General features: G+C 34.9%; 1 long non-coding RNA gene across 1 annotated transcript; it reads left to right on the top strand.

Moving 5' to 3' along the window:
• Positions 1-14,899: 14,899 nt before the first annotated feature.
• Positions 14,900-21,383, top strand: LOC123543371 (uncharacterized). Its single transcript, XR_008368936.1, has 5 exons — positions 14,900-15,249; positions 15,993-16,145; positions 16,553-16,670; positions 17,129-17,205; positions 17,934-21,383. It is a non-coding gene; the product is annotated as an uncharacterized LOC123543371 (long non-coding RNA).
• The last annotated feature ends 1,961 nt before the right edge of the window (positions 21,384-23,344 follow it).

The following is a 23,344-nucleotide window of genomic DNA, read 5'->3' as shown; positions in this document are numbered from 1 at the left end:
TGGAAATATTTTACAGTAAATAATACTTACACTTATTTAGATAATTTACAGGATATGGTCGACAAATATAACAAAAGAAAACATTCTAGTATAAAAATGACACCGACTGGAGCCAGTAAAAACTTAAATAAAGGTACTGTTTACTTTAATTTATATGGTAATTTAAAGATACCAAAGAGTAAACCAAAGTGTAAAATTGGTGATCGAGTCTGCTTAAGCAAACTTAAACGACATTTTGACAAAGGATATACACCAAACTAGAAAGAGGATATATTTATAATTTATGGAATTAATAACACAAACCCCAGAACATACATTATAAAAGATTTAAATAATGAAATAATTCAAGGTTCATTTTATGAGCAAGAACTTTTACCTACTAAACAAAAGGTTTTTAGAATAGAAAACGTTATTAGACTGGACTATAAGAAAAAACAAGCTTTAGTAAAATGGAAAGGTTATAATGAAAATTCTAATAGCTGGATTCCAGAATCTTCGATTCGTTAAGAAACCTATGGCTACCATTTAGAGAATTGGAAAAAAAATAAGTTAAAATTTAATTTAAAAGATATATTATATAAATGAGTAATAAAAATCTAATTTATAATGGAATAGAAACAATAGTTCAATTAATTATTCACTTGACTAAACTTGCTGCTGCATACAGAAAAAGTTATAAGTTTTGTGGAAGAGTAAGTACTGGATTACATATTACAGCAGGTATCTTTGGTTGCTCAGCTGCATTAGCACTTGTTCCAGCTATTCCTATACTTGTAGCAGTTGCTGGCGCTGTTCCATCAGTAATTACTATATTTATTAATAGATTAAAAGTTGACGACAAAAAAGCTATTTTAAAATTACACCATCGCAAAATAAAACAACTTATAACAAAAGCACGAATTGTAAAAGTAAATAAAGAAGATCATACTAGAACATAGTGTATCATAAAACCTTTCTGCAAAACTTTGATAATCTAGATCTGATTCAAATACGGATATCTTATCATTTACAATCGATAAAAAAGCATCGTTATTAAAATAATCTTCAGGTAAAGAACGAGTATCATACTTAACAATCTTTCTACTAGGTAACCTATCACTATTCTCGTGTATTTCAAACCTGTTTTTTTTTTAAATAATATGTATATACATGACAATAACGAGTGATCTGGAGTGGTATTTGTCTTTGTTCTTTTAAGAATCAATTTTATTTTTCTTACAATTATCGTTTAGAATTATATAAATTATAATAAATATGAAGATATTTGAAGAAATGGTTGCAAGATTTATGAAAACATAACATCTAATTACCCTGTCTGCCTTTTCTCACACCTCGTCTGTGCTTTCCTTCTATTTCTGTATTGTCTGCGTTTTCTGTCTGCGTTTTATACTGACCCACGGGCTAGACGGCTAAAAGTGGTACCGTTGGAAAGGTCTTGCCAAGAAGAACTCAATAGCGTCAAGATCACCCGTTTGTCTTAAACCATAGAGCCGCTTGGGCCAATCACAATTCAAAAGCTAAATCCGGAACGGTACGGACAAGACGGCTAAAGTGGTGCCGTTTAAAAAGGTCTCAACAAGAATGACTGAACTTCGTCAAGAACACCCGTCCAACTTATACAGCAAATCTTAGTTCAAGTCCGTCCGGATCTGTACGGGCTGAACAGCTAAAAGTGGTACCGCTTGACCCCGATTAGATTTTCCAAACACAACTCAAGTTTCTTTAACCAAAAAGATCACGGTGATTAACCATATCGGTTAACTCTCCGGCAAATCTGTTGTTTTTGCACCCTCTCCGGGCAGCAACGGTTCCTATCCGGGATTATTAAAATGAAAAAAATATAGTGAATCCAGCAAGAAAACGTCCAGGAATGTCTGAAAACGGGTATTAGACTCGAAATATGTAGCGCAAATATTATGACCAGGGGTCAGTATTTTATAGAACAGTATGGGGGTCAGATTACAACGTTACACCGGCTCATACAGCTCTAGTGGACACCTATGGAGTATCTGGTGGATTTTGTCCGTGGTCAGATCCTGGTGGATATCCTGTGGATATCCGTTCGATTAGAATACGGCTTACTACCGGTTTTATTTTGTCCGCCGGGGCCCGAACTGATTTTATTGTATAGTTAAAGGCACTTCGGCGCCCGCGCGGCTTCTTAAAACAGTGTCTCAGTCGGGTTCCCACAAGGTCCCGATAGGGCCCTGTCCGAAAGTGCTAAAAAGCAGCCAGTTAAGTGCCCGCACGGGGCATTTTTTTTTTTGGAATAGTGACCTTAGCATAACAGTTAATGAGTTTTTTTCTGCAGTTTCGGACGAGACCATTTGGCACAGGGTGTTCTTGATGCCGCCCGATCGTGAAAGTTCATTTAAATCTGCTTTTAAATCAGTTAAGGCTCCGACGAAAAAAAGCAGACGAAAGTATATAGGCCGTAGGATAATCGGATGGAGGGCGACATTTCACCGACGAATCGGTCGGATAGAACGGTGACTGACGTGACTGAACGGGAATCGGTCGGATAGAACGTTACATACGATGTTTAATAATATTGGACAGACACTGACCGGGGTTCAAACGAAACCAAGTAAAGTACCGGACGGGTTAGGACTGTTCGCCGACCGAGACCCGGTAATACTACAGACTGGTTGGTATCTAGCGGGCTCCATTGCACTGCGTTGGCGCCTAATGGGGGCTCGGCCGGAGCTTGCTAGGCTCCAGTTGAGTGTTGCTTCAAATGATTTTGCATTATCAATGGCATTTCCTTTTCTTTTCTTCAACATTCTACGTACAAGGCATCAAGCACTTGTACTTATATAAACCTCCAGTCCAGTGTCAAGATCTTCCTTTTTGTGCGTCCAAGTTTGGGAGCACAGTCACTCTCAGTTAAAAAGAAGACATCATAACTCGTTGCTTATACATTCTAGTGTTTCGTGCGCTACATATTTTCGAGTCTTAAACCAGTTTTCAGACATTCCTGAACGTTTTCTTGCTGGTTTCACTATTTTTCATTTTAATAATCCCGGAGAGGAACCGTTTCTACCATGCAGAGGGTGCAAAAACAACAGATTTTACGGAGAGGTATCCGATATGGTATCACCGGTAGGATATACAGATGTATCCAGAATGAGCAGAAAGTAACATGCGCACAAGTATGTGCATTGGCAACTCCCAGCAGTGGAAAGGTAGATATTGTTGTCCCTCTCATCAGGGGACTGTGAGATACTGTTAATGAGGACACCCAGTACGTATAATGAAATTGTCCTTTCTTCCACAGACTGAGTGATACCACTGTTTAGGGGTCAAACAAAAGTAACTGGTTTAAAACGCATCATTTCTGTATGTTGTTTGTATTTTCAAGAAAAGAACTGTCAAAAGCAGGAAAATCACGTTTTATCTAGCAGGGACTGCGAGAACACAAAGCACTACTTATGCTCACCAATAACTAGATTGTATGAAATTCACAGGCACTGGCAGCATGACGTACCAAGTCAGTGTAGTGGTTTAAGGATGGGGGTGTCCTGATGCCCTTTGGAACGTCACTTCCATCAATGGCCTCTTAAATAGTTTTCATCTTAGTGCATACTTAAGAAGTGAAAATGAATTTTCAATTTAGTCCAACAGTAGCTGTAGAAGACATAACAAGAGTTATAATATGTAAGAAATTCAGTAGACATAGTAGAGTTACCAAACTTGACTTACAACCTTGATGACATCAGTGAAGTTGTAGGCAAATTCAGTCAGCGGTTATCAAGGTATGTGCATATTACTGCACATACAGAACTTTATCGAATGTGCAATGCTAATGCCAACACCAGACTGAGTAAAATAGAACACACTTTTCTTCAAATAATCGAGGTAAAGAAATCTTCCTATTCGGTAAATTCTTCGTAATGTCTGACATGGCGTCGAGTCTTTCCAAGAAACAGTTTAAATAGGACTGTCATGTTTTCAAATCGTCTTCAGCTGCTATACTGATACATTAATTTTACACATCACCAAGTTTTGGTAAAAATGATGATAAACAAATGATTCAAACTAAATTCAATTTATTTCAAATTGGCAAAGTGTATCTCTGCTTGGACCAACTGTATTTACTTCACACACTGTAAAGTCATGCAACATTGCCCTTTACTAACAATTAGTATGAGTATTGAACATACAAACATAATCATGATTTGTATTATTATTTAATATACTAACATTTGAACATTCTTCATCTGTTTGATAATGTTATATGCACTATTGTTAATCTTAAACTTTAGAAATCATATTAAAGCATTAATACATACTATGTGATATAGATTGTAACTAATCGCAGATGATATGCAATAAAAGGTAAAAGTAATAACGTAACAAAAGGTTCATGCAGACCCTATATCGCTCACCTGAGTATCAAAAAGATTTTTGATTCTATATAAATCTACGTAAACATGTGATTTCTGATGTCAGAGTTTGAACACCCATGGCATTGAACAACTTGGCAATACCGCATGACCAAATATCAAAGACCTAGAGTTTGCGGTTTCAGACAGTTTTTTTTTAAAAATCTTATATAAGTCTATGTAAACATGTGACCCAAAGGGCATAATTTGAACAATCTTGGTAGGTGACCACTAGGTGATGCTGCATACCAAATATCAAAGGCACCTTGCAGTATCAGACAAAGCGATTTTTAAAGTTTTCAAATAAAAACAGCCCAATACCACTCAGACCTCATTGTTGAGTGATCAACTTCATTTTAGTAATTTTGGTATAAAATCATTAGGTGATCATTTGTGCTAAATAAAATTCCATTCTGATCACTGGTTTCAAAGAAAAAAGATTGTTTTGAAGTTTCTATATAAAAAACAACCCCATCCAACAGGGGGCCTATCATTTAAGAGACTATCTTCATTTTAACATTTTTTTGTAGTGAGTCCTAAAGTGATCATTTGTGCCAAATAAAATTAATTTACGACTACGACTACTGCTTGTGAAGTTTCTTTAAAGATAGCATAAGGAAAACCGTCCCATCCCCTTGGGGGCCTCACTTTTTAAATAATCATCTTCATTTTAGCAATTTTGTAATAAATTCTGACCTTCGGTTTCAAAGAAGATTTTTAAAGTTTCTATTTAGATTATATAGTGAAAATAGCTCCCAACCTCCCTGGGGGCCTCATTTGTTAAGGGATCATCTTTATTTAGCAGTTTTGATAGAGTGTCATTAGTTTATCATTTATGCCAAACAAAAAATAATTCTGACCACTGGTTTCTTGGAGGAAGATTTTTAAAGTTTCTATATAGATTGTATAGAAAAAACGCACCCCAGGGCTTCATTTTTTAAGGGATCACCTTCATTTAGCAATTTTGGCCACAGTCATTAGGTTATCATTTGTGCCAAACAAATTCTAGTTCTTACCAATAGTTTCAGACAAGAAAGTTTTCAAAGTTTTTACTTTTGGGTGCCATAGCAACCAGAGTTCTGCAAGAATCCAGTTCATTGCAGTAAGTTTAGTAACAGATCATCTAAGGACAATCCACATCAGGCCCAGTGCTTATAAAACACTTTTTCATGCTCAGCCGAGTTTCATGCTCAACCTAGAGGTTCACGAATAGTCCACATTTTCCTCAAACTTGTTCGTCCCTCACATAAGCAAAAAAGAAGCAATTTTATTTCCTACATTAACTTTTCCGTACGTTTACTGCTTATTGTAAATAAAGCAAAGTAAACTCTCATGCTCAACTGAATTGAGCACGAAAGAAAAAAAATTATAATCAAGGGGCCAGGTTTTATCTACTTCTGCCCACTGAATCCAATTCCAAAAATAATCCCAGCAAATAATCATCTTACATATATGTTATATGAATGTTTGTAAATGCATTTCCAAAATTTAAGTACATGCCAAAAACTAACACATAAAATGTTTCTACTGCAAAATTTTAGTTTACAGGTCAGTATATAGCATTAGTAAATGCGCCTCTGGCATGAACTTCAGCTCTGCACGCCTAGCAAAATGGCGTTCAACAGCGCAATATCAAGCAAATTCGATGAATTGGTATCCCCCGCCTAAAGGGTTTGTGGTGATTTATTTGGGTTATACGGCGCACCAACACAGTATAGGTTATATGGCGTCAAACAGGACTACAAATTTTGGTTCCACATCTCATTTACATCGAAATAAAAACACGAAGTATGGAATCAAAATTTGCATACCTGCTGGAATCACAGTTACTGCAAAACCAAGTGTTATGACCCTATTAGTCGCCTCTTACGATCATGCAAGGTTAAGGCAGTAGTTCCAATTCTTTTCAAACGCAGATTGTCCAAGCACTACATGGGGCGGGTTTATGGTAAGGAATGGCAAAATATATATCCGGCAAACAGTTAAGGATGTTGCCAAGAAGCAAATATTTCAATAGTCAAAATCAATTTAACATAAAATGAATGCTTTTGTTTTAGTTGGGGTGGGGGAGGACAGTAGGGGTAACCGGGTGAGGTTACAGAACATCACATGTTGATTATAATAGATATTGGTGGAAAATTAAAAATAAAAAAAAATGGGTAGTGGTGATCTGGGTGGTTGGCATGACTCAGCAGGGTGGAGGAGTGAGGTGGGGAAACAGTACAACTTTCCATGTTGATAAATATTCGTGGAAGGTTTGGAAAAAAATAAAGGAATTTGTTCTCTTTTTTTTTTTTTGGAGGTGGGGTTGGGAGGGGGAGGGGTGTGACCAAGGCAAGGTGGTGACCAGGTGTGTGTACACAATTTCACATGTTTATAATAGTTTTATTATTATTATTTAACGTTGCACCGACATATGATAGGTCATATGACAACTTTCCAGCTTTAATGGTGGATGAAGACCCCAGGTGCCCCTCCATGCATTATTTCATCACGAGCGGGCACCTGGGTAGAACCACCGACCTTCCGTAAGCCAGCTGGATGGCTTCCTCACATGAAGAATTCAACGCCCCAATTGAGACTCAAACCCACATCGATGAGGGGCTTATAATAAATGTTCATGGAAAAGAATCAAAGAAGTGTAATGAAATTCTACCAATTGGTTGGTTTGTACAAATCTGTATAACAGTATTTTTAAACAATTAAAAGGCAATAACTCAAGGAAAATCGACCAATTAAAAAAATGACAGGCATCAGCGAAGTATGTTGGTTCATATTTATTTAAAGTTTCATGAAAATCTACCAGCTTGTTACTGAGAAATGGCTGTAGACGTAGATCTTCCATCAATCAAGGGCAGTAACTCTAAGGGAAATTGACCAATTAAAGAAAAAGATGACGGGCATCATCGCAGTATGTTGATGCATGTTTATTTAAAGTTTTATGAAATTCTACCAGATAGTTACTAAGAAATGGCTGCGGACAGATATTTTTTCATTATATCAAGGGCAATAACTCTAAGGTAAATTGACTAATCCAAAACAAAGAAAACTTGACAGGCATCATTGCAGTATGTTGGTTCATGTTTATTTCAAGTTTCATGAAATTCTACCTGCTAGTTACTGAGAAATGGCTGCAGACAGATATTTTTTGGCATTTTTCATTAAATCAAGGGCAATAACATTAAGAGAAATTGACCAATCCAAAGAATAAAAAAAATGACAGGCATCATCGCAGTATGTAGGTTCATCTTTATTTTAGGTGTCATGGAATTCTACCTCCTAGTTACTGAGAAATGGCTGCGGACGGAGGCACTCCCTCAAATGAAGTTGTGGGGTTTTGTGCATGTGGGGTGTACTGTACAACCAACACTTATGGGAACAACATTTTGGCCATGCATCAGGGTTTCAAAAGACTATCAAGCACTGGGCCATTTCTGGCTGATCTATTATGGGGATTTGCTGCATGCACTTCTTACAGCAAAAACGAAATCATGACAGGAACAATTCAACACACCAGGAATGAGAACTGCCCATTTCGTAAAGTGTCAAAAGGGGCCTAGCATTTGCAAGGGATTAGAATAAGCTCAAAATCAATAAGTCACTGTCACAGAACTGCTGTGTTTTACAGATCTATGCTTCATGACAAACATGACAAATTTTGAAATGATAAGTCAAGTGGCTTCTAGAATTATTTACCAACATGGTTTACTGTTTAACCAAAGATGACCTCATTCTGACAAATTTGTAATGAATAACTCTAGTATTTAATACCAGTATTGAAAACAACACTAGTTTTTAAATTATTCAAAAAAAAATACAATCTAATGAAATCTACTTTAAAAAATCTTTTATTTTGATTTTTCAATGACCACCTTATGGGAAAATAATCATTCCCATCTTGTGGGGGAAATGTTCATTAATCATACCTTTTTTCTGTGAATGTTTTTATGTTACATGCCGTCTTCAGTACAAAAATTCAGAAAAAATACCAACATTAATTTCCAATTTTATAAATATGTTCACTTTAGAGTCACAGTCTTTAAAGTAAATGAATATTCCATAGTCAACAGTGCCAATTAAAAGGGACACAAATAAAAACAGCTAAGCATTGAAACTTTAAGATAAAACAAAAGCCAACTAAAAATTCAGTTCTTTTCTCAGAATCCCATCACAGTAATATACATTGCCTGATCAAAGTCCTAATCTAACAGAATGAATGCAATTCTTCCTTATCTTACATGTTGAACACTAAACATTACTATATTGTGCAAATAGTTTGGAGCCAGATCCATCAGATGCACAGAAATTGAGTGCCTTATTCGGTGCGGTATGTACTTATGGTAATGCAAGTCAAAATATACCAGATAATGTCATTTTACAACATAGTTTGCATATGCATGTATAGAACAACGATCCATGTCTGATATATAGCCTTATGGTCATTTAGGTAAAACACATCTTGCACATTCCAAGTCTACCTTCAAAAGGAACACATGTAGGTTTTATGCAATTAATCTTTTTATTTTAACAGTTTATATGAGATCATTAAACATAATTAAGTGAATATTCATATATTAAACCAAACAAACTGTGGGGTGAACTGAACTTAAACTGTGTTTTCTTTAAGATTATTTATCTTGGTAATCACATATGGGGTGATATAACCATATGCTTTTATAGACAAATTGTGGGGTGAATTTGAACTAAACCTGTGGGTTTTTAAGATTATTGATTTTTGATATGCACAATCATGAAATGTCTTTGACAATGTTATGGTCTGCAACCTGTGAAACGATTGGCCTGGAAATACTGATGGGCTGCATCAAACTTAAAAAATAAAATGTAATATGAACTGGTATAAAAAATCTGATTTCCAAGACCAAAAAGGAAAGGGTCAAAATTCAGCCAAAATACTTGAGAGAGTTATTTACTCTTGCCTTCTGTTGAAAATCATGATGGTAAACAAGTGTTTAAAGTTTGAAAACCACATGTCAAAAAGCTTTTTTACAAAACATGTACTTGTACAAAATCTGAAACAAATTCGAAGATCAAAAAGGGCCATAATTCAGCCAATATAGTTGACAGAATTATTATACTTGCCTACAGGCAGAGACTGTTATAATAAACAAGTGTTCCAAGTTTGAATTGAAGTAAATATTTTTGATATTATAAAAGATATTGCCATTTTATAAAATATTCAACGCCCCGAGTGAGGCTCGAACCAATATCGATGTGGGGCAATAGATTTGAAATCAGCAACTTTAACAACTCGGCCACGGAGGCCCCTGTTTATCACTTAAGCTGTCAATCCTTCATTGTAACATCTTTTTAAGGACATCCATCTTACGTTTATAAATGATACCGTTGTTCTTCCTGTTAGGAAAGGCAGAGTGAAACAATGCTGCCACTAATGGTGACAAATGCCCACCAAGTGCCTTGACCTTTGACCTGGTGACCTTGACCTTTGACCTGACCTGGTGACCACAAAGTCAAGAAGGGTCGTGTACTCAATAAGTACTATCAGCATGTGAAGTTTGAAGGTCCTGGGTGCAGTGGTTCGCGAGTAAAGTGCCTTCATGCAAAAAGTTCACGTTGTGACGAACGAACTAACGGACAGACAGTTGAAAACTAATATGCCTCCCTTCGGGGGCATAAAACGAGAGCTTGTCAGTTTGAATATTTCTTTATGGAACTGGAAAAATGTTCTGTATGAAGGTACTTTGTAGAACTATTAAAGGTCTAGCAAGTGTGATTTTCAGTGATCAAACTGGATGATTTTTGTGACAGATGAATACTGTAGTTCTTGCAAAAAAAAGTTACTGTGCATGAGTCAATTGGGGTCATTGTGGTGGAGCAACATACTCCTCAACCATTCATGAATGTCATTTCCATTAGTGCCAAACATGTTAGCAAATATTTCTTCTCAAAACTGACAAATGTGAAGATTTTTCTTGAATCCCCCTCAGAGAAACAAGTTAGGCGAAAAAAGAGAGCTTGTCAGTTTGAAAAATTATTTAAGAAACTGTACGGAGGTACGTTGTAGAAATATTAGTATGTGCTTTGTGGAACTATAAAGAAAACTGTACGAAGGTAATTTGTAGAAATATTAGTATGTACTTTGCGGAACTGTAAATAAGGTAAAGTCTCGAAGACTTGAAACTGTTGAAAGTTCAACTTCCTGTTGATGGAAAAGAAGAGGATGGTTTCCATTCAAGGGAAAGGTCTAGGTGGGATTTTCAGAAAAACTGAAATTTCTATTTTGTTTTTTGTTTAACAATTATTTAATACACACTGTTATTTTGCCTAATATAATAATTTACAATTATTAATTTTCATATGTACACTTTGACAGCAACTGAGAAGAATAAAAGTGGCTCAGAACTTTCGCTCAAAAGAGGCTCCAACTTCTTTAATTGGGCAAAAAGGGTGGCAACAAGTATGAGAAACCCAGAGGAGACCCTGCAGCTTCATCTGTGGTTTCTGAAGCTAGACTCTGCGAAACCTGTCGGACATGTCAGACAAACCTGACAAAAAATGCAATGTCTGACAAAAATTGGGAAGCATCAGTCACAATGTCTGTCCAGAAATTTAACAAAAGCACTGCCTTGCGGGTGCAGACGATCATCTGAATTTTTTGTCTTTGTATATTGTCCTACCATGATTTTCTAAGTCCAAAAAGGGCCATAATTGTTGCATAAAGCAATGTAGAGTTATGGTACATGTTCTGTAGAGTTAGCTTTTAATGGTGAATAACAACCTCAAGTTTTGACTGTTGAAGAGAAAAGGTGACCTAAACATAAATCTTAACCAAGAAATCTGATATTTTCTAAGTCCGAAAAGGGCCACAATTCTTGCAAAAAGCAGGAGGGAGTTATGTTTCTTGCTGTACAGAGTCCGCTTTGGATGGTGAAAAAGTGTTAAAAATTCTAAAGCAATAGCTATGATAATTTATGAGAAAACTTGACTTAAACATGAAACTTAACCAAGAAATCTAATTGTCTAAGTCCAAAAGGGGCCATAATTCTTGCAAAAAGCCCGATGGAGTTATGTTTATTGTTGTACACAGTCAGCTTCTGATGGTGAACAAGTGTTGCAAGTTTCAAACCAATAGCTTTGATAGTTAAGGAGAAAAGTTGGCCTAAATATAACACTTAACCAAGAAATCTGATATTTTCTAAGTCCAAAAGGAGTCATAATTCTTGCAAAAAGCAGGAAGGAGTTATGTTTTTGTTGTACAGAGTCAGCAACTTTATAGTGCTGACTCAATGGATTATCACCCCGTAGACACGTGGCATGATACCCCACCAAGTCACATTATACTGACACCAGGCTAACCAGTCCTAGCACTATCCCCTTATTGCTGAGCGCCAAGCGAAGAAGCTGCTATTACCATTTTTTAAGTATTTGGTACGACGCGGCCGGGGTTCGAACCAACGACCTCCCGCACTCGAAGCGGACACTCTACCACTAGGCTACCGAGGCTGTTTTTGCAGGCCTAATAAAACAATGTCTGCTACCGATACATTTTCATATGCATACCTGGTAGATGTGTTTTTCTGACATTCAACTTTTTTTCGAATGTCGTATCTCTTATGTCGCACACTGAACGACATTAAGTTTATTTTTGTCAAAAGTTCAAATGTCGTATTTCCAATGTCGTTTTTTGCACGACATTCAACTTTTTTCAAATGTCGTATGTCGTATGTTGCGCTCTGAACGAAATTCAATTTTTTTGTCAAAGCTCGCATGTTGTATGTCCAATATCGTTTTATGCACGAGATTCAAAATTTTTCGAATGTCATAAGTCGCAGACTGAACGGCATTCACTTTTTTTGGTCAAAGTTAGAATGTCGTATGTCGCGCAATGGACGACATTCAAAATTTTCGAATGTCGTGTATCGTATGTCGAAGTTCGGATGTTGTATGTGCAATGTCGTTTCTTGCACGACATTCAACCTTTTTCGAATGTCGTATGTCGTATGTCGCACACGGAACGACATTCATTTTATTGTCAAATTTCGAATATCGTATGTGCAATGTCGTTTTTTTGCACGACATTCAACATTTTTCGAATGCTGTATGTCATATTATGTCGCACACTGAACGATTTTTATTTTTTGTTAAGGTTCGAATGTGGTGTGTCCAATGTCGTTTTTTAAAAGACATTCAACTTTTTCGAATGTCGTATGTCGCACTCTGAACGACATTCAATTTTTTTGTCAAAGTTGGAATGCCCTATGTTCAATGTCGTATTTTGCAGGACATTCAACTTTTTTCGAATGTCATATGTCGTATGTCGCACAATGAAGGACATTCAATGTTTTTTGTCAAAGTTCTAATGTCGTATTTCCAATGTCGTTTTTTCGAATTTCGTATGTCGTATGTCGCGCACTGAACGAAATTCATTTTTTTTGTCAAAGTTCGAATGTTGTATGTCCAATGTCGTTTTTTGCACTATATCCAACTTTTTTCGAATGTCGTATATCGCACACTGAACCACATTCATTTCTTTTGTCAAAGTACGAATGTCATTGTCGTGTGTTGCGCACTGGACGACATTGAAAATTTTGGAATGTCTTATGTCGTATGTCGCGCACGGGACGATATTGCTTTTTTCGTCAAAATTCGAATGTCGTGTGTCCAGTGTCGTTTTTTACATGACATTTAACTTTTTCGAAAATCGTAATTCGAATGTCGCGCACTGAACGACATTTTTTTTTTTCTCAAATGTCGAATTTGGTGTGTCCAATGTCGTTTTGTACACGATATCTATCTTTTTCGAATGCGGTAGGTCGTATGTCGTGCGCTGAACGACATTCAATATTTTGTCAAAGTTCGAATGTCTTATGTTGCGCAATGGACGACATTTAAAATTTTCGAATGTCGAGTGTCGCACGACGTTCAACTTTTTTCGAATTTCGTATGTCGCACACGGAACGACATTCATTTTTTGTCAAAGTTCCAATGTCATATGTCGCACACTGAACGGCATTCATTTTTTTTGTCAAAGTTCGAATGTCGTATTTCAAATGTCATTTTTTGCACGACATTCAACTTTTTTCAAATACCTTATGTCGTATGTCGTGCACGAATGAAATCCATTTGTGTCGGAATTCGAATGTTATATGTCCAACGTAGTTTTTTTTTGCACGACATTCAACAATTTTCGAATGTCGTATGTCGCACATTGAACGACATTCACTTGTAGTCAAAGTTCGAATGTCGTATGTTGTATGTCGAGCACTGGACGACATTCAAAATTTTCGAATATCGTATTTCGAATGTCGCGTGTCCAATGTCGTTCTTTATACGACATTTAACATTTTCGAATGTCGTGTGTCCAATGTCGTTCTTTATACGACATTTAACATTTTCAAATGTCGTATGTGGTATGTAGTGCACTGAACGACATTAATTTTTTTTGACAAAGCTCGAATGTCGTATGTCGCTCAATGAACGAGATTTAAAATTTTCGATTGTCGTATGTCGTATTTCGAACACTGAACGACATTCAATTTTTGTCAAAGTTCGAATGTCGTATGTGCAATGTCGTTTCTTGCACGATATTCAACTTTTTTCGAATGTCGTACGTCGCACACTGTACTACATTCATTTTTTTTTTTGTCAAAGTTCGAATGTCGTATGTACAATGTCTTTTTTTGCATGACATTCAACATTTTTCGAATGTCGTATTTTGTATGTCATGCATTGTACGACATTCATTTTTTTTTTTGTGAAAGTTCGAATGTCGTATGTCCAATGTCGTTTTTTGCATGACATTCAACATTTATTGAATATTGTATGTCGTATGTTGTGTACTGAACGACATTCATTTTTTTGTCAAAATGTGAATGTCGTTTGTACAATGTCGTTTTTTGCACGACATTCAAAATTTTCGAACGTCGTATGTCGCACACTGAACGACAGTCCAAGTTCGGATGTCGTATGTGCAGTCATTTCTTGCACGACATTCAACCTGTTTCGAATGTCGTATGTCGCACACTGAACGACATTCATTTTTTGTCAAAGCTCGAATGTCGTATGTCCAATGTCGTTTTTACACGTTATTCAACTTTTTTTCGAAATTCGTATGTCGTGCACAGAATTGTCCAATGTCGTCTTTTGCACGACATTCAAATTTTTTTCGAATGTCGTATGTCGTATGTCGCGCACTGGATGACATTCATATATTTTGAATGTCGTATGCCGTAAGTCGAGCACAGGACGACATTCAAAATTTTCGAATGTAGAATGTCATATGTCGCGCAATGTCCGACATTCAAAATTTTAGAATGTCGTATGTCGTTTGTTTAGCCAACTTCACACAGCTGAATATTGACATATCTCCTATTTCTTAAAAAGTAATAAATTCCAAAATTCGCAGTTTCTCATTCCAGTGACAAATATTTGTTCATAAGACCCAGTTGCAATGATTCTATTTCTTCAGATACATAAGGCTTTAGATTATATGTGTTGTGGAATGTTATTTTGGGGCTTATGGACGTTGACGTCGTTATCGAGAAAATGCGAGATTTGTTTACGTCTTGTTTTTGGTAAGCAATTCGACGTGTAGGCTTAGAAAAAAATACTTGTAAGCTGTCAAAAAATGATTTGTCAATACTTTGAAATAATGTGAGACTTACAAAAATCTCCAACGACTCTCATTTCGTGGTTTGCAACCGGTGACAATTGAATTTTCACAAAATATTGATTATTCTGAGCGACCTATTACGTCATGTAAAAACGGTGTATTTTCGGTACTGCACCAAGTATGTTCTGGAAATGCGTCTATTTATGTTAGTTAAGACGATTCACTGACAGTTAAATGTTGATGTTGGATTTGTACGTATCATTTTTGAGTTGTGTAAGTATGCATTTCTTTCTAATATTATGAGAACATACGCATTTTTGTCGAAATGATTGAACCCGGAAGTAATGAGACTTTGAACAACTGAGGAAGGATTTAGCAAAGTTTTGTTGATATCAATCAAGTTATGGCCGCCCTAAGACCATAAATTTGTACCAGTAACATTTTAAAATGAGCCAGTTTGAACTGTCACAATCTAATACTAGCTCACGTTTTCCTAAGTGGTGTAGCTAAGAGCCTAAGGTTACAAACATGTGTACCAAATTGTGCTGCCAGTCAGTGTTTTAAGTATAAAGGGATCATAAATTTCTTTCATAATTTCATCCATACTAATGATGTTGCCATATATTTGGAGAAACAGGAACTTATTCAGAAAAAAATGTACAAAGTCATTTACATTATATATATGGAGGATATTTGTCGTGCCAAACGTGTTGGATTAAATTTACTCAGGTTATTATTTACAACAGTTAACTTCTCTCAATGTTCACTTTCTGAGCATGTACATGTGTTGTGAACGTCGTGGTCAAATTTCACGAGGGTAGGAATATGACACTCTACCCACACAAAATGTTAATGCATCCAATGAGTAGTTGCTTCTTAAAAGATAAACTTCTAATCTTAAAAATTACTCTACAGCTAAAAGCGATATGAAGCAATGTCAGCTTTTAATTACTGAATATACACAGTATTATGAAATCGGCTTATAAATTAAAATAAATCATTTTGTCATGTTTCAGGCAGTCCACCTTGCACTCTTGATGTTGAATACCATTATCCCTGGGATTTTGCTCAGCGGGTGCATTATCCACATCATTTACAACAAGTTGGACCAATTTATTTCCATACCCTAAGGAAGCGCCATGTGTTTGGTGTATGTGCAGAAGGACCAGGTATAAGAATGTTAAAATCTGACAGCTTTCATGTTTCAATACTTTATTAAACTCTTAGCATAGTAGCGGTGCTTATGTCTGATTCTGCCACCAAAGCAGATTTATATCAGACTGCACATCTGTTCGTAACTGGGTCAGTAAATTATCAATGAATAATGACGAGTGCCCTGCATGCTGTCAAACTTTGCGGTCAGTGTACATCAAGATGAGCCTGCATATCCATGCAGTATGGTCTTCACAGTGTTTACTATTCAGTCATTCAATTATGATCTCCCCTTTGAATATACTATAAACAGCATTGTCCAAATTGAATTACATTTTAGAAATTTGTCATTTTAATGGTAAAATGCATTATAAACATGTATTATGTAAATATTATATTTTTTGTCTTTTTGTGTTTCTTGCAGGCAAACAAACTTTTATTTTATTGATGAAAGTCAGTGTACTGGTGAAGGAGTGGAAGGTGTGGTGTCTAGGGCTCATCATTATTTGCAGTTCTATGGTATAGGAGAAAAACATGCACAGGTTGTATAATACTAAAACCATATATGTTATACCTTAATATATTTCATTGTTGGCTTGAATCTGACAATTATAAAGAAGCAGCACCTGTTGGAAAATGACACACTATAGAAAGAACAAAAGGTGCAAACATCTGCAGGTTGACTATGGTTTATGGCATGGTTTTAAAATCACCAGCAGTATAATTGCAAAATGCAAGCATTAAATTTTCAAGTGCTTGACCTTTTTGTTTTTTTTGGTTTTTTTAATGATAAAACTCACATATTCACTAACTCAAGGCTAGTTATATTCTATTATAAGTACAAAAGAAAAATTAAACACTCAATTACTCCTTTGTAAAAATGTGTCCACTTGTAATACTTTATGATTAAGTAAAACATACATCACATTAAAAATGAGTATCTTAACTATTGTTTTGCATTTGATTTAATTTGTTTATTGTTATTTTTTATTTTTATTAGATACATTTCCATAATGCAGCTGGGCAGAACAAAAACAACTATGTCATTTGGTATGCAGTTATGGAGCACTTTAATATGTAAGATTTCTTAGGCTAAAATAAACAATTTTCTATAGTTGTATTTAATATGCCCATGATTTATAAAAAATAACTAAATGTATTGCAAGCATGTAAGAAGCATTTTAGTATGTCTTCTAAAAAGGAGTAAAATGATAATGTGCTGAGGCAATGTATCTGTTTCCAGCATTCATGGATACTGTGCAAAAATGAATTGAGTAGTACCTAGTGCAGACTTATGATAAGCCTGCTCAGATGTGCAGGGTGATCATGGTTAAATAGTTTACATGAGCAGTACTAAATGGCTTCAGAAAGGTCTTGCCATTATTCTGATGTTATCAAACCCAAGAACATTTCATATGTATTTCAAGCTGAAAAAGTTGGATGGATGCATGTAGATCACTAAGTTTTAAGAAGTTATATTTTTCTGTAATTAGTATTAAGCTATTTTTTGAGCCACATCAGGAGAAAACCAACATTGTTCCTTTGTGACCGGATGAAAATGACATGATTATACAGTTCTAGCCCTAGCCATTATATCTGATTGTTATCTAAAGATAAATATCATATGAGCTGCATCATGAGAAAACCAACACTTGCATTAACAAACAATATGGATGCAGATACATCTCAATCCATACTGGTCACAAAATCATAATGATGGTTTTCTCACTACCATGCTCATTTGACTTGAAAACGCTGATAAAAGTTTTGTTAGCTGAATATTACTATGACATTTTAAATTTCAGGACTACATGAAACTGTTGCAATGAGTATTTTGGTGACAGGGCACGGGAAATTCAAACCAGATTAGCATTTTGATATATGGAAAGTGAAGTGGAGAGATTCTGATGCATAAACTATGACCCAAAATGGCTGACACTGTGAGACAGTCATCAAAAGGGGGTCACAATGTTCCACAAGTAGTTGATAATCCTGAAACACCTGTTGTTTTTACAGCTTGAGGCAATTTCTTGAACAGTATTGAACAGTATATTAAACCAGTTAAACAGTTGTCTAAATACCAACTTTCTTTGTCAGTTCAGTTGAACCAGGTGTTGTATGTTGAAAAGACTATTTTAATTATGAAGAAGTTAAAGTAACTATATTGAAGCAAGTACCCGATAAAAATGCTAAGCTTGTAGTAAAAGCTTTTTCAGGTCTGAATGTGGCCTGTCAGTGGTATTTGTCTTAAACTTTTTGAGATTGCTTCTTAACACACTGTTTTGATTTTCTATCCATATTATTCAGGGTTGTAAATTTTTAGCTCGACTATTCGAAGAATAAGTAGAGCTATCCTACTCACCACGGCGTCGGCGTCGGTGTCGGTGTCGGTGTCGGCGTCACACATTTGGTAAGTTTTTCGTACCCGTCCACTTTTTGACAAAGTCTTTTGAGATAAAGCTTCGAAACTTTCAACACTTGTTTACCATCACCATGGCCAGTTATAGGCAAAAGCACATAACTCTATCTAGGATTTTGGCTGAATTATGGCCCCTTTTGACTTAGAAATCGTGGTTAAGTTTTTCGTAGCAGTTGATATTTTGGCAAAGTCTTTTAAGATAAAGCTTTGAAACTTTCAACACTTGTTTAGCATCAACATGTCTAGTTATAGGCAAGAGCACATAACTCCATCAAGGATTTTGGCTGAATTATGGCCCCTTTTGACTTTGAAATCTTGGTTCATATTTTGACAAAGTCTTTTGAGATAAAGCTTTGAAACTTTCAACACTTGTTTACCATCACCATGTCCAGTTATAGGCAAGAGCACATAACTGCGTCAATAATTTTGGCTGAATTATTGCCCTTTTTGACTTAGAAATCTTAGTTAAGTTTTTCGTACCAGTTCATATTTTGGCAAAGTCTTTTGAGATAAAGCTTTGAAACTTTCAACACTTGTTTACTATCACCATGACCAGTTATAGGCAAATGTGCATAACTCCATCAAGGATTTTGGCTGAATTATGGCCCCTTTCTACTTAGAAATCTTGGTTAAGTTTTTTGTACCAGTTCATATTTTGTGTAAAGTGTTTGACATGTGTCTTTGAAACTTTTATCACTTATTCAGTATAATAGTCTATATCTGTAGGAAAGAGTACATAACTCTATCATCTAATTTGGCTGAATAACAGCCCTTTTTGGACTTGGAAATCTGTTCTGTTTTCATACAAGTCTATGTTTTGTCAAAACTATTTGACATAACGCTTTTAAACTTTGAACACTTGTTTATCATTATGATTTCCATCTGTAGGCAAGAGTACATAACTCTGACAACTATTTTGGCTGAATTATGGCCCTTTTTGGACTTTGAAAGTGGTTCACACATTGCCATTTACTGCAAGACTTATCGAAATCCACAAATACTGGAACATTGTCTAATCTATCTTTTTTCTTTTGTCTGAATATCTATGTTAATATTTTGACCCCGTTATTCAATCAATTCTTCGAATAGTCGAGCGCGCTGTCATCAGACAGCTCTTGTTTGTGGATATTGTTATGCTTGAATTCTTGTTAGATTATGAAAATACTATGTTGTTGAGGGTTTATAAAAAGATGATTAAACCATTATAAATGTGATGCGAAGTCACTGTGAAGTTCTGTTTGCAAATGCAACTTGTTTTTATTTATTTTTTTTGTTAAAGAAAAGTTATTTTGCCTTCAAACTACCTTCTTATTTTAGATAGATATCTTCAAGTCTGCTTCCTGAAACATTGTTTAGATTTTGGATGAAGATTATTTCATATTACAAAACATTTTTATCATCATTCAAGGGTTGACAGCTATATAATTAGCAGAAGAGATGAAATATTCTCTGGTTGCTAGGCAACAGGAAAAACCATTAAAGTTATAGACATTTTTTAATGATAGTTCTTTGGTTGATAGTTCTTTGCTTCAATGCATATTTTACAACCAAATTTTTAACAGCTCACCTTCATTTTGAATTAATATCAATATGCTAGCAGTATTTTGTAGGGAATTGAAATTGAAGTAAAATTTTGAAAAGGGACTTTCCTGTCAGATGTCTGTATATCTTCAAAAGTTTTCAATTCAATGACTTGAATTTTTCAAGACTGTCTGTTTATAAGTTTTGTTTACATTTTCATTTGATCTTTAAATGAATGCAAATGTTTAAGTCAACTTATAAGTCTTAAAACCTAAAAAATCATGGAAATTGTGAAAAATTCCATTGTTGCTAAGCAACAGAAATATTGAGGTCGCTGTTTTGTAACTATATTTGTGCTTTATTATCATAGTTTTATTTCATATAGCCATATTTGCAAAGAAAACACACTGTTAAGGGCTTGTAAAACACTGAAGATTAATATTACTAGGTGCAGGAAATTTTGTAAAAAGATCCTGTTTGCAGATGAAATATTTTGCACATTGTCTATGTATTAAAATATTTTTTTCTTCAAAACCACTTTATATATTGCCCAGAAAATTTCATGACTGTTTAGGTAGAGAATGTTATTACCCATTTTGAAATAAAAATTCATTTGTGACATAATTACACTTAAATTATTGTCATGTATAGCTTAAAAAGTAAGAAAAATGGAATATTTTCTGGTTGCTAGGCAACCGAAATGAAAACTTTTGTCTACTGCAATCCGTTTTTTGTCTCAAAATGTTGTTTTCACATTAAATAAAGAAACTGAACACAGCAAATTGCTTATGTATTTTATTTTCTATTTACAAAACTGTATTTCATATGCTTACCTGAAGGCAAGAAAAATGCCTCCAAATCAGTGCAGATTGGAACATATCTAAAATGGTTGTCAACATAAAATTCAATGTAACTTCACCATTTTTTGAGATTTGACACTCAAATTTTCAGGAATTTCTTATGAGATGTCATAAAATTCAGAAATAAAGAAAAGTCAAAAAACATTTTTTTGGTCCATAAGCCCCATTTTTACATTCCATGACACATATCAACAAGACAGTAAAATCCTATATAGCCTTGTACTCACATTACAGTCACTACAGCAAAAACATCAATCCAACATCGATAATTGCCGACTGTGGTATGTGATCCCATTGGAAATCAGGTATTTACCCTTTCAAAACGTAATTTTCAAAATGATATAATTGTCGGAGCTCAGTTTGTTTTGAAGTTGTCAAGACTTTGATCGGTTCACAACATCTTTTTTATCTATATTAAATATGTTTTGAAATGTTTTAGAAATAAAATGACCGTATTATATAAATAACAGCTGCATGCATATTGATTAAAGTAAGCTATGCCTACCCGTCTCTCGTAATTCTGTTATTGTGACATGCATATGATGAGACGTAAATAAACTATTGAAAAGAATTAATTTGATTTGAATTGGTTCTTACCTTATACGATTGCAACTTCACTACCCGAACCCGAACCCCTCTCAACGTTCCTACTACTGATAAGAATTCTGAGAAAGTTGAACTACATAAAGGTGAATGGAAGGAAAGAAGACTGACATGATTCAATGGCAAAATGGTTAAGGGCACTGACTTCAAATCACATGAACCTTACAGATGTGGGCTCGAGCCTCAATTAAGGCGCTGAATTCTTCATGTGAGGAAGCCAACCAGCCTGCTTCAGGAAGGTTGGTGGGTCTACACAGGTGCTCGCTAATAATGAAATAATCAGTTAAGTCGCCATAAGACGTCGATGCGTCGCTAAGGCAAATATATTAAATATATACTTTTACTTTAGTTATATGAAGAACTTTACGTTTGATGGATTTCTACAGTTGGTACAGGATCCATGCCCACTGTTCATAGAAAGGCAAATAAGCGTTTCTTTAAACGGCAGTTGATCGACATGGACATCAAACCCAACAAACGTAGCATATGTTTGTTCGCATAGATTAGAATAACTTTTGACTAAGAAAGGTTATCTTAAGCTTTATTTTCATTTATTTATCTATAGTCTCGAAATTATATTTTACTTTATAATCCAATACCGAAAAGATAATTATCCAGGGCTCAAGATAAGCATCGTTTTATCCTTATATCGAATCGATTTTCATTAATTACGAATTAATTCCAAAACCTGTCGTTAAAAACGAATATTTTTTTTTTTAAATTTCAGTCGTTTCAAAAAACCCTCTTCTGATGGTTATGCTTACATTGATATATTTTGTCAGGGTGTTAGTTTATGATAACACTGCTAATGCAAGTCGGCGATAAAATTAGAAACGCCGTTTATTAGCATGCTAGAATGATTTCCCCTTCTAAGAAATTGGGAATATGGCGTCTGCAGTAAGAAAGCGAGTATGAGCAAAACTGACTGCGGATTTCCTTTTATATAAATGAGTAATTTTGTGACAAAAATGGGAAAATCTTATAATAATAATAATAAAATCTTTATTTAATGAAGGTAACATACAAAGTGTACATTACATAAAAATGAAACGTAAACTTATTTTCAGTATGACCTTCAGTTAACAACAACAACAACAACAATACACATGTATACAAACATTTACGATAAATTTCACAAAATCATATTTAAATATATATATATCAATGATCAATGTATTAAATACGATAAAAAGCTTCCCATTCATCAATCCGACAGATACTCACATAATTATAAGACTATTAAAGAGAAAAAACAAACAAAAGCAAAACAAAATAATAATAAAATAACTGTAAAAACTGTAATAATATAATTATTTTAAGCACTGGACTGTAACATGAACAAATGTCGTTTGATATTATTTTAAGTGTTTGTAATGTATTTGATTCCTTAATTTTAGCAGGTAATTTATTCCAAATGTTAACGCTGAAGTACGAGAATGAATCTTTAAGATAATTTGTACGAGGTGTTATACGCAAAACAAGATCTTTGTGAGCTGTTGATCGTAGATTATGCAATTTATTATTTGAGACACTTAATATTTCAGTCATGTAGATCGGTACCATGTTATGCATAGATTTGTAAACCATCACAGCTGTGTGATATTTTACCCTGTTACTAAATTTCAGCCATTTTAGATCATTAAAAAGTTCTAAAGTAGGTGACTATATAGGTCTGTTTAGTATAACCTTGGCCGCTCTTTTTTGTATTACTTGCACTTTATTTATGTATCATTTTTTTGTATCTTTTCCCCAAAAAGTACAACAATAATCTAGAATGGGAAGGATATATGCATTATAGTACATTAATTTTGCT

Source organism: Mercenaria mercenaria, unplaced genomic scaffold (genome assembly GCF_021730395.1).
Source record: "Mercenaria mercenaria strain notata unplaced genomic scaffold, MADL_Memer_1 contig_1893, whole genome shotgun sequence".
Lineage (NCBI taxonomy): Eukaryota > Metazoa > Mollusca > Bivalvia > Venerida > Veneridae > Mercenaria > Mercenaria mercenaria.
The sequence above is the reverse complement of the archived record's forward strand: the minus strand, read 5'-3'. Positions and strand labels throughout refer to the sequence as shown.